Source organism: Gorilla gorilla, chromosome 12 (genome assembly GCF_029281585.2).
Source record: "Gorilla gorilla gorilla isolate KB3781 chromosome 12, NHGRI_mGorGor1-v2.1_pri, whole genome shotgun sequence".
Classification (NCBI taxonomy): domain Eukaryota; kingdom Metazoa; phylum Chordata; class Mammalia; order Primates; family Hominidae; genus Gorilla; species Gorilla gorilla.
The window spans coordinates 48,193,165-48,205,735 of NC_073236.2; the positions used below are offsets into that span (position 1 = coordinate 48,193,165).

Genomic DNA, 12,571 nt, shown 5'->3' on the forward strand with positions numbered 1-12,571 from the left:
GGTGGGACAACTGTTGGCACATCTTGGTAGCTCCAGTGAGTTTATGGTTCTTTTATGTATATTTTTTATATTAGGTAGTAAGTACTCCCTGGCAACTTACCATACCTCTCCAGTGTTTCTTTATAAGCTTCTCTCTGACAAGCAGATAAGACTCAGATTAGATAAGCTTTTAAGAGAGTGATCTTTTCTGTGTGTGTTTTTTTATAGAAGCTAAAATGAAAGCTGAATTTCAGCATTGTTTGTGCCCTACATAGGGTGAATGAATAGCTAGAACTAAGCAAACTTACCAGAATCTTCCCTAGGAGAGGATTAGTGAGAGTAAGGACACTGATCTCTCTTAGGCTCTTCTGCACTGGCAGCTGAAAAGTCTTTGCAGGAATCCTTGACCCTGGTCTGTACCCTGTATTTTGCCATAGAATAGAGTACAGTTTTCATAGACCTAGATTTTTTGAATTAGAGTGCTTTATCCTAAAGTAAACATTTTAAACTGAAGAGGTGGAGAAACTGTTGTGTTTCAACAAAATAAGTACAGTAATTTCCTCTTATACATGGGGGATACATTTCAAGACCCTTAGTGAATGCCTGAAAACATGAATAGTGCTGAACTCTATGTGTACAATAATTTTTCCTATACATTATACATACCTATCTATAATAAAATTTAATGCATAAATTGGGCACAGTAACAATAGCTAAAGGTAAAGTAGATCAAGGTAACAATATACTGTAATAAAAGTTATGTGAATGTGATCTCACAAAATATCATGTATTATAGTCACCCTACATTCTGCACTGATGTGAGATGATAAAATGGCTATGTGATAAGTGAGGCAAATGCAGTAGGCATTGCCACATAGTCTTAGGCTACTATTAACCTTCTATTTGGCTATATGTCAGAAAGAAGATCATCTGCTTCAGGTGATCTTGGATCCATGAGCCATGATGATATTGTTGGTTGGATGTTAGGAACAGATTATGTCAATGACTAATGAGCAGATAGCATATATAATGTGTACGCACTTAACAAAGGGATGATTCACATCTTGGGCAGACTGGGATGTAATGGCTCAATGGCTCAAATTTTGTCACACTACTCAAAATCGTATGCAATTTAAAACTTATGATGTATATACATCTGGAATTTTATTTTTGGACTATGGTTGACCATGGGTAACTGAATCTGCAGTCAATAAAACCACCGATGTCATATTATGAAATATATATTTGGTCTTCAACCCCATTTTCTGTCATACAACTCCTAAAAGCCTCAGAATTTCCAACATGGTGTCATTTGTATGCTAATGATTGACTCATGGCTGGCAGCTTGCAGATAGCTTCAGGGTGTGGCCCATGATCAGAGAGATCAGGGTGTGATTAGAGGGTTGGGACTTCCAGTCCCACCCCTCACCTCCTGGGATGTGAGAAGGGCTGAATGTTCAATTAATCAGTGGTGCCTATGTAATGAAGTTTTCACAAAATCCCAAAAGGATTGGATTTGGAGAGCATCCAGATAGCTGTGTTCAGCTACCTGGAAGCTCTCCAATACATGGAGGCGTATGGAGAATACATGGATGTTCCCAGAGGGTGAGTGCCCTGGGAGGACATGGAAGCGTGTTACTTTCCCCCCATATCTTGCACTATGCATCTCTTTATCTATATCCTTTAATATTCTTTATAAGAAACTGGTAAATGTGTTTCCATGAGTTCTCTGAGCCACTCTAGTAAGTTAATCAAACCAAAGAGGGGGTCCTGGGAAACCCAACTTGAAGTCCAACTGGAAGTTGATTAGAAGTTCTGGAGGCCCAGACTTGTAACTGCTGTGGGGGAATAGCCTTGTGGTACTGAGCCCTCAACCTGTGGGATCTGACACAATCCCCAAGTAGATAGTGTCAGAATTAGAGGGCACCCATTTGGTGTCTGCCTCAGAATTGATTGTTTGCTTGTTGCTGGGGAAAAATACACATTTGGTCACAGAAATCTTCTGTGTTGATGATTGTTGTGGTGTGAGACAAGAGGAACATCATGTTGAATATGTGTTTTCTACACATACAGCAGATAAGGGAGACTACTGTATACTCTGTTCTAGCTGCTCCTGGTTCATTTGTCCAGAAATCATGTTCTTTGACACTGTCTGCTCATTATATTGATTCTGCTAATGATGCCATTTTCTGTCAGTCTAATATGATTCTGTTAGGATTATGACTATTTTATACTGAGGTTCACTTGTAAGGTATCAAATTTTGATAAATTCTATTCTTCTTTGCCTTTGATAAGTATATGTTAAGCACATAAGACGGGAAATAAGATTTCTTAATTCATTAGTTGCCTACAAATAGTATAATTAATAATTTTAGTATAGCCTCCAAGTATGTTTCTAAAGAACTGCTTTGTAAAAAATCACGAGAGTCTCTGTAATAAAGCATCAAAGTCTTACACTTTTTTTTCCTACAAGGTCTAAAGCATGTACAAAAGTATGCATGTTTTTTTTTTTTTGAGATGAAGTCTCATTCTGTCGCCCAGGCTGGAGTACAATGGCACGATCTCGGCTCACTGCAACCTCCGCCTCCTGGGTTCAAGCGATTCTCCTGTCTCAGCCTCCTGAGTAGCTGGGATTACACATGAGTGCCACCTCGCTTGGCTAATTTTTTTTGTATTTTTGTAGAGACGGGGTTTTACCACGTTGGCCAGGCTGGTCTTGAACTCCTGACCTCAAGTGATCCACCCGCCTCAGCCTCCCAAAGTGCTGTGATTACAGGCGTGAGCCACCGCGCCCAGCCTGCATGATCTTTTTTTTTTAAATAAACATAAGAGTCTTGTTATGTTGCCCAGACTGGAGTCTCATAAATATATGTATATATATATACACACACACATATATACACACATATATATGTATATATATGAGATTATAGGAACAAGCCACTGTGTATATATGCATACACATACGTGTGTGTGTGTGTGTGTGTGTGTATGTGTGTGTGTGTGTTGTGTGTTTTTATACATATAGTGTGGGTATATGCCCAGTAATGGGCTTGCTGGGTCAAATGGTATTTCTGGTTCTAGATCCTTGAGGAATCACCACACTGTCTTCCACAATGGTTGAACTAATTGACACTCCCACCAACAGTGGAAAAGCATTCTTATTTCTCCACATCCTCTCCAGCATCTGTTGTTTCCTGACTTTTTAGTGATTGCCATTCTAACTGACGTGAGATGGTATCTCATTGTGGTTTTGATTTACATTTCTCTAATGACCAGTGATGATGAGCTTTTTTTCATAAGTTTGTTGGCTGCATAAATGTCTTCTTTTGCGCAGTGTCTGTTCATATCCTTCACCCACTTTTTGATGAGGTTGTTTGTTCTTTTCTTGTAAATTTGTTTAAGTTCCTTGTAGATTGTAGATATTAGCCCTTTGTCAGATGGAGAGATTGCAAAAATTTTCTTCCACTCTGTCATCTGCCTGTTCACTCTGATCACAGTATTGGAAGTTCTGGCCAGGGCAATCAGGCAAGAGAAAGAAATAAAAGGTATTCAAACAGGAAGAGAGGAAGTCAAATTGTCTCTGCAGATGACATGATTGTATATTTAGAAAACTGCATTGTCTCAGCCCCAAGTCTCCTTAAGCTGATAAGCAACTTCAGCAAAGTCTCAGGATACAAAATCAATGTGCAAAAATCACAAGCATTTCTATACACCAATAACAGGCAAACAGAGAGCCAAATCATGAGTGAACTCCCATTCACAATTACTACAAAGAGAATAAACTAGGAATACAACTCACAAGGGATGTGAAGGACCTCTTCAAGGAGAACTACAAACCACTGCTCAAGGAAATAAGAAAGGACACAAACAAATAGAAAAACATTGCATGCTCGTGGATAGAAAGAATCAATATTGTGAAAATGGCCATACTGCCCAAAGTAATTTATAGATTGAATGCTATCCCCATCAAGCTACCATTAACTTCACAGAATTAGAAAAAATTACTTTAACTTTCATATGGAACCAAAAAATAGCCCATATAGCCAAGACAATCCTAAGCAAAAAAAAAAAAAAAAAGCTGGAGGCATCACACTACCTGACTTCAAACTATACTACAAGGCTACAGTAACCAAAATAGCATGGTACTGGTACCAAAACAGATATATAGACCAATGGAACAGAACAGAGGCCTCAGAAATAATGTCATACATCTACAACCATCTGATCTTTGAGAAACCTGACAAAAACAAGCAATGGGGAAAGGATTCCCTATTTAATAAATGGTGTTGGGAAAACTGGCTAGCCTTATGTGGAAAACTGAAACTGGACCCCTTCCTTACACCTTATACAAAAATTAACTCAAGATGGATTAAAGACTTAACTGTAAGACCTAAAACCATAAAAACCCTAGAAGTAAACCTAGGCAATGCCATTCAGGACATAGGCATGGGCAAAAACTTCATGACTAAAACACCAAAAGCAATGGCAACAAAAGCCAAAATTGACAAATAGTATCTAATTAAACCAAAGAGCTTGCGTGCAGTGTTATTTGGGAGTGTGTGTGGGGTACCTCTGATTTTTAAAAATGAGAAAATAAGTAGTCATGCTTTCCTGACTCTGGTAGACATAGCCTTTTAAGACAGTGATTCTGAGCTGTTATGGTCTTAGGGTTTCTATACTACTAAAACTTACGACATGTAACCAAGAGCTGGAATTAAATTAAAAAAAAAAGAAATCACCCCAGTGCACATTAAAAACCTCTTACAACGTATGTGCACATTCATAGATAACAGATGGATCCTGATTTTGTGTATTAAAGTCTTGTAGAAAAGTTTAGACAGTGCACATAATGACTGCAACTTGGTCTTTGTAAAATCCGTGATATATATTTCAGATCTATCCACATTGACCTATTGAGGTATTTCTTGATGTATTGTATGGTCTCATGATATGCCATGTGATGACTGCAGCATATTTAATTAAGGTCTCTTCATGCTGATACCATATGGACATAAATATGATGATATACCAACATGGATGTGCTTACGTGGTTGCTTTTATTGATCTGTACTATATTAGAAATGAAACAGAAGTATTGGAAATCATAGCAAGCATAGCTGTATCTCTTCCATGGCTATGTTGACTGCAACTGTTTCCCCCTTAAAGCATGTCTTTTTGACATGTCATGACTCAGAAACCCCAGCGTGTGCTTTTCAGAGAATGACAGTAAGGAGTGGAAATGGCCAATGGTCAAAGTATTACTTGTCCTCTCGGCTCCCCTTCATGAATGTTAAACTCTAAACTACTCAGGTCACAATTTAGAACCCCTTTGTTGATCCCTATAGAGGGCTCCTGGATGTCAAATGGCAAATAGACCCTTGATGAAGGAACACCCTATAAAGCCATATTGCTCTGGTTTTTCTGTGTGAATGTGGGTTTGTGTGTGTGTGTGTGTGTGTGTGTGTGTATTTTTTTATCTTCTGAAAACTGTAAATAGAATTTTCATTACAAATGAAAATATTTCTGCTCCATATTTATTTCCTGTCTCATGGCACTCTGCTCTTCTTGAATCTAGTAAGGATCTCAGCTTGTCTTATTTATACTTGCAAAAAATTATGTCAACGCTTCATTTTTCAGGTCAATGATTGACGTGTTTTCAAGTCTTCACAATTATTTCTGAAGATGCTGGTGCGTCGAGGAGAGACGGTGTCATAGTAGCTAAAGAAGTTTTTAAATAGGTTATGTTCAGTAATATTTCAGAGCCCATTTCTCTGGAAGGCATAGACATAGTGGTGTTATGCGTAAACATAAAATAGCTCTGCAAAGTCTTGTGTATATAAAAGTGTTCATATCCTGGAAGATTCTAATTCATTGCTCAGTAATGTCGCCTGGAGAGGAAAATAGGTAAGATAGGCTGCTGAGCCTATGATAATAACTCATAATATGAGGCGAAAGCATAGAGACAAAATGAGAGACGATAGATACTCAAACTGATGTGAGTGAAGAACAGCTGGGAAACAGTGTCTATGGGAGAGAGGAGACCATGGGGCTACTTTTGTGAAGAAGGAATTTGTACACGTTAGTCAAGTGTCTGACACATTTAACGTTTTAATGAAGCAAAACCTTATCTTCACATGGGTCAGAATGGGATTGTACAGATGTCACAATACAGTGGAGGGCGAAGAATGAAGTCCACCAATATGGATATTAGATTTATGAATGAAAAAGAGTGTATGTCAAATTGGGCAGGTGTAAACAAAGAAAGCAGCTAGCTAGGTAATTTGGAGATTTCTGATGAGGAGACTTGTGGGGAATCACTTAATGGAAAGCAGAAGTTAGAAGGATGAGGGTGACCCACAGTGTCTCATTTCTTCTCCCTAGAAGTTTTGCACATCAATGATATGTGTTTCATTCATGTCAGTTAGCATATTGGGATGCAGCTTAATCTAGAAAAAGTTTTTTTTTTTTCCTTTAGGAAAGCTGTGTTTGCTGAGGTAGTTATTTCATAAAAGGACCTGAGATAACTCTATGGTATATCATATCAAACTAGCTTTTAGGAACAAGGAATCAAAGAATGCATTTCTTGAGTACTAAAAGGGTAACTGCCAATAATCTTGGCAATCATGACCTATATATATATGTACATATATATATATTTGGTTGGTTATTAATAAGAAAATAAGTCTCTGGTTAGAGATTTTGTTTATTTTCATGGGAATCTGGTTACACATTATTTCTTTGACATGTATGTTTTTGCAAAAGTGGATAAAGAGACAGCAAGAGGGTGAATCCAGGAACTGTAGGAATATCAGGAGCCTTCATGAGTATAAAGAAAATGATTTTTTGAATTATGACTCTAAGTATAAGTGAACTCACTTCTGATGCATTTAGAATATTTGCACAAAAGATGATTTGATTTTGGCTGCATTGAAGCTGCATGTTCTGATTCAGCATGCCTGAGATTCTTTATTTGTAATAAGTTCTCGGGTGACCCTGATGCTGCTGGTCCTTGGCCATGATCTGAGTTCTAAGATTATAGACTTCCCTACACTGAAATTGGGAAGAAGAACCATTGGAGAGCAGTCCAAGACATAACTAGTGCTAAATAAAGAGGAAAGAAGTGGTGGGAATAATTTATGAGAGTTATATACAAGTGTTGATATTAGTTAATCAAATGAAATTCATTTGAACTAATAAGGTAACATCAAACATTGGATTACAATTTTAAGCAATAGAAATTATGGACAATTTAACATACTATAGGGAGAGGTATAGGTTAGATGTTAGAGTGTAAACCTAATTTTTTAATGTAGTTATTAATTCTTTATGCCTTGGGGTTTGTTGTAATTCAGTAGAAGTCTTTCTTAATTCTGAGATTTAAAAAAAATTATCTAATGGTTTTTTTTTTTTGCTTTCATGGATTCACTGTCTTCAGATACATTTTTAAACTTTGGGAAATTTATGCTTTATGAGGTTTGAGGTTTTGACTCAACCTTTTTTTTTTCCCCAGTTAGATATCCAGTTATGGCAACCCTCTCATTGTATAAATGTACAGGTTATTATTTAATTTCAGAAGCAATCATAATACGTTATACTATTGGGTACTAGTTACAAGTTTTCTTTGTTTTTTTTTTTTTTTTTGTTATTTTGTTTTGTTTTGTTTTGTTTTGAGACGGAGTCTTGCTCTGTCGCCCAGGCTGGATGCAGTGGCGCTATCTCAGCTCACTGCAACCTCCGCCTCCCGGGTTCACGCCATTCCCCTGCCTCAGCCTCCCGAGTAGCTGGGACTACAGGCACTCACCACCACGCCTGGCTAAATTTTTTGTATTTTTAGTAGAGACGGGGTTTCACCGTGTTAGCCAGGATGGTCTCGATCTCCTGACCTCGTGATCCACCTGCCTCGGCCTCCCAAAGTGCTGGGATTACAGGCGTGAGCCACCGGGCCCGGCCGTTTTCTTTGTTTTACTTAGATTTCTGGTACTCATGGAAAAGAAGACCTGCTGCATGAAAAACACTAGATGCAAGATGAAATTGCCAGGCTCAGGCTGGAAATAGACACAAAAAAAACCAAAGTCACTCATCAGAAAGACCAAGAGCTTGCTTTTCAGAGGACAGTAGATAAATGGTGTCATTTACAGGAAAATTTGAATTCTCATCTTCTGATTCTTTTTCAGCAACTTTCTAAAGCTGAGAGTAAGTCCAGGGGCCTCGAAACTGAGCTCCATTACACAAGAGAGGCTCTGAAAGAAAAGGCTTTGGTTTTTGAACACGTACAAAGAGACCTAAATCAAATACAGTGTCAAATGAAGAACATTGAAAAAATGTACAAAAATGACCGAGATCAAATAAAAAACACATAGAAAAGCAGCAAAGATTATTATGTCAACTACAAAGACAAAATATGTTGTTTCAGCAGCAACTGGATGATGCTCGCAACAAAGCTGACAGTCAAGAAGAAAACAATTAATATTCAAGCCAAATGTGATGCTAGAGTACAAAACCTTCAAGCTGAGTGCAGAGGGCACCATCTTTTGCTAGAAGACAATAAGAAGTTGATCAATGAATGTAATCATTTGAAAGAAAATGTCAGTATGAAAAAGAGAAAGCAGAGACATAAGTATAAAAAAAAATAAGTATTTTCAAACTTCCTGAAGTAAAATTTAAAGTAATATTTGGTACAGCGAAATGTTGAATCTAGTTGAATATAAAAAAGGATACATATGATAAATATATCTGCTATATCAGCTTAGAAACATTCGTTGTTTCCAGCAAGTCAAAGTTAGAACCGAGAGATGCTTTCCTCTGATTAAAGTCAGTGTGTCACTTATGAAATTTTAAGTTATAAAATGTTAATATAGATGAATATTAATAATGTAGTCTTATGCTGCTGAAATAACAATTCTAATATATTTATATTGCCACATTTTAAGACCATGATAAATCAGATATATGGAAATGCTCATACCTAATATGGTATTTTGAAATTGATTCAATTAAGTGGGGTACTTTGACAGTTAATTTCAGATTTCCCAGATGACCTGTATTCCCTATTTCATAATTATTTTTCTTCAGTAGCTTTAAATATATCTTAGTTGGTACAATTTTGTTTTTCTTCATGTCAATTTGACTTAAATCTGAAACTATTAGACTTAAATCTGAAACTATTTCAATCTCAAATTATGTGTAGATATGATCATTCCGTTCTTTAAAGGCATCTAATTTTACTTATAATATGGGGAAAATGCGGCAAATTTTAGCCAAACCATGTTTGATTTAATCTTCCCACTGACATTTATAATTTACTTTCAGTTTTTTAAATTAAAGATTTTTCATAATTTTTATTTCAAGGCTCAATTACTATCATTTGGATATAACTTTGTCCAGGACAAAGAGAGGCATAGCTATCTGTGATTTATTCGTTTGACACTGGATCCCCATTTTCAGACCAAGGAGGATTTCAGACTAATGAGGAGTGACAGGATTCACGTAGAGTAGGAATGGAGTGAGTAGGGAGGAGAGATATAGCAGCTGAGTCAGGGCGGGAGGTGGAGGGCAGGTTACTCAGAGCATCTAAAGCCACTGGTATTTTACTTTTCTTCTGAGATAGACATCTATTGGAAGGATTTAAGCAGATGATTTAATGTGAGGAACTCTGAGGTTGATCTGAGTTTCTAATAAAAAAAGAGGGAAATCATTCCACAATGTGTAATTTCCTACCATCAGTCTCACCCACATACTCATTTCTTTTTGAGACTTCAGAAGGTTTTTAAGCATTGCAAGTTCATCAGGGGAGGAATGACTAGTGGGCTGAATATGTTGTGTGAGTAAATATCAGTTTGGCAGGAAGATAACACCTTCTGTATCCTTAACTGGATTCAGTAATGAACAGGGATGTGTATACATGAGGAAAAGAAGGTGAATCGGTCTGTGTGGTGATATTTTTCAAAGTGTATACTTCAGAGTTAAATATTATTAATGACTTAATAATAAGGTGATTTGTAAAATCAGTAACAAAAATAACATCAGGTAGTTGTGAGACAACTTCAACAAAAACTGGGTGATGTCCCAAAGAATCAACATCAGAAGCTTTACTGGATGCTTCATCGCGTCACTGCATCCATTAGAAAGTGAGATGCAGGATTCAAGGAAGAAATTAGGCCAGATGAGAAGTCGAGTATGTATGAAACTTCGCATGTCAACAACAGTTAATCTGTAGCTGGTTAACTAATATAAAGTGTTTTGGGGTACTAATTTTAGTGGATGGCTTTCTTCTGTATTTTCATTATTATTAATTTTATTAAAATTTTATTAGCTTTATAATGCACCTATATCTTAATCTCTGGCTTTCATTCTGCCATTTTTTATACATATATTTTTTTCTTAAATAGTTAACCTTAGGAAAGTTGAGAATTATGCATCATTTCTCACAGAAGTTCCAAGAGAGTTTTTCCTGTTAAACAGTCTATTTTTAGTGATTTCTCTATTGCCATGGCGAGGCAAGCCAGATCAATTCAGAGAATAATGTCTAATGGAATGTTTCAGAAAATTATCTTATTTTTAATCTCTACTTTTCTGAATGAATAAAGAACCTGTGTATACTTATTTCATAGATTACAGGTTAACTTGTACAGAAAGGCCATTCTACTGAATACATTTTTATTTTGATGAAAATCCTTACTGTCTCTTTGTATTGGGCTCAGAGAGCGCACTCTGTCTCTATATGAATACGGACAGTTAGCATTTGCCAACATGTATCTATTTTCTCTTGTTTATAAAAAAACTAAACTAAAAAGGGGGTTATAGAAGGTCAGCAAAGGATGGGTTTGAGATGTTTGGGTGGGTGAAGTGGGCATTTAGACAACAGGGCTTCTCCTTTGGCTTTTTTTTTTTTTTTTTTTTTTTTTTGAGATGGAGTTTTGCTCTTGTTGCCCGGGCTGGAGTGCAATGGCGTGATCTCAGCTTACCGCAACCTCAGCCTCCTGGGTTCAAGCGATTCTCCTGCCTCAGCCTTCCCAAGCGCCTGCCACCACGCCCGGCTAATTTTTTTGTATTTTTTTTTAGTAGAGACAGGGTTTCTCCATGTTGGTCAGGCTGGTCTTGAACTCCTGACCTTGTGATCCATCCACCTCGACCTCCCAAAGTGCTGGGATCACAGGCATGAGCCACCATGCCTGGCCTCCTTTGGCATGTTTAATGGACATCCTTGCAGTTTAAGATGACGCTTTTAAATTACTTCTCTCCTAATGATGATTTGAGTCCTACTACTCAATGGGAGAGTCAGTAAGATCCTGTAGGATCTTATTTGGAACTGACTTTGTCTATTTTAATTTTGTTCTTGCTTATTTTTAAATTTTCTTGTTGTTTCCCTAGAAAGGAGAGATGATGTTTAGTTTTAAATATTAAAAATGTGCAAGTTGCTTTGCTACAACTAAATGCATACATACAAAAAATAAAATTATAGTTGATGTGGTAATGTTTGGAATTCAAAAATATAAATGCTTACCATGAGGTAATCCTTTCTCTTTCCTCATTTTACCAGTTTGTAACTTTGAGTATTTATCTGATAAAATGTAATTCAAAAGCAAGAAGAATGTTGTGTTTTAGTCCTAGAGCAGGGGTCTGTGAACTTTCTGTAAAGGGCCAGATAGTATTATTTAAGGCTTTGTGAGCCATAAGATCCTTTTTGCAATAACTCAGCCCTGCAGTTATAGCACAAAAGTAGCCGTGAACAATATGCAGATTGAAGGGGTGTAGCAGTGTCCCACTAAAATTAATTACAAAAAACAGGTAATGGGATGATTTCTCCTAGATTATGACCTTTTTTAAATAAAAAAAGATTGTGATAGTCTATAAATATTTTATATATATTTTGTTGATTCATTCATCTACTGATGGACATTTAGGTCATTTCCAAATGTAAATGGTTTTTTTTTTAATTCTTTGTTTTAGTTTCAAGGAATACAGGATCAACTTACAGCAACTATAAGATGTACTATGGAGACGGAAGGCCATGCAGAAAAATACAATGTGAAGCAGCACACAAAATAAGTTGAGTATTTATAAAGCAAAAGAGCCCTGTAGTATGAGAACTGTATCAGCTATGATAATAAGTATGTCTTTGTGAAGCCAAGGAAAAGTTTCATTTGTAAGCTATATTGAAATCATTTTTCTACATTATTCCTAAATTTTGCATATTATCAAGAAAACACAGGTAGAAAAATGACACAGTAGCCCAATCATCTACTTTTGTGATCACTAAGAATTTGTGTAATTATACCTTCAGAAGTTTGTTTAGAATTTATATGATTTTAAAAAAAATATGTGTGAGAGTAGTTATTTTAAAATGCACATTTTAGACTTGAAGTAGAAAATGCCGTGATAAGAAAAACTATTAAAAAGCAAGATGACCAAATTGAGCGGCTTGAGAAAATCCTGCAGTGTTCAAGTTTGGTAAGCCAATCTCTTAATTTCTGTCATACTGAAAAGGAATTTAATTTTTCCAGTAGGACGGGTTAAATACCCCTTGTCCAAAATGCTTGGGACCAAAAGTAGATTTTTTTCAGATTTTGGAATATTTGTATATACCTAA

At 36.5% G+C, this 12,571-nt stretch overlaps 1 pseudogene; it reads left to right on the plus strand.

Annotated features, from left to right (window-relative positions):
- Window positions 1-7,490: 7,490 nt before the first annotated feature.
- On the plus strand, window positions 7,491-10,305 carry LOC115930132 (ankyrin repeat domain-containing protein 36B-like; annotated as a pseudogene).
- Window positions 10,306-12,571: the final 2,266 nt, after the last annotated feature.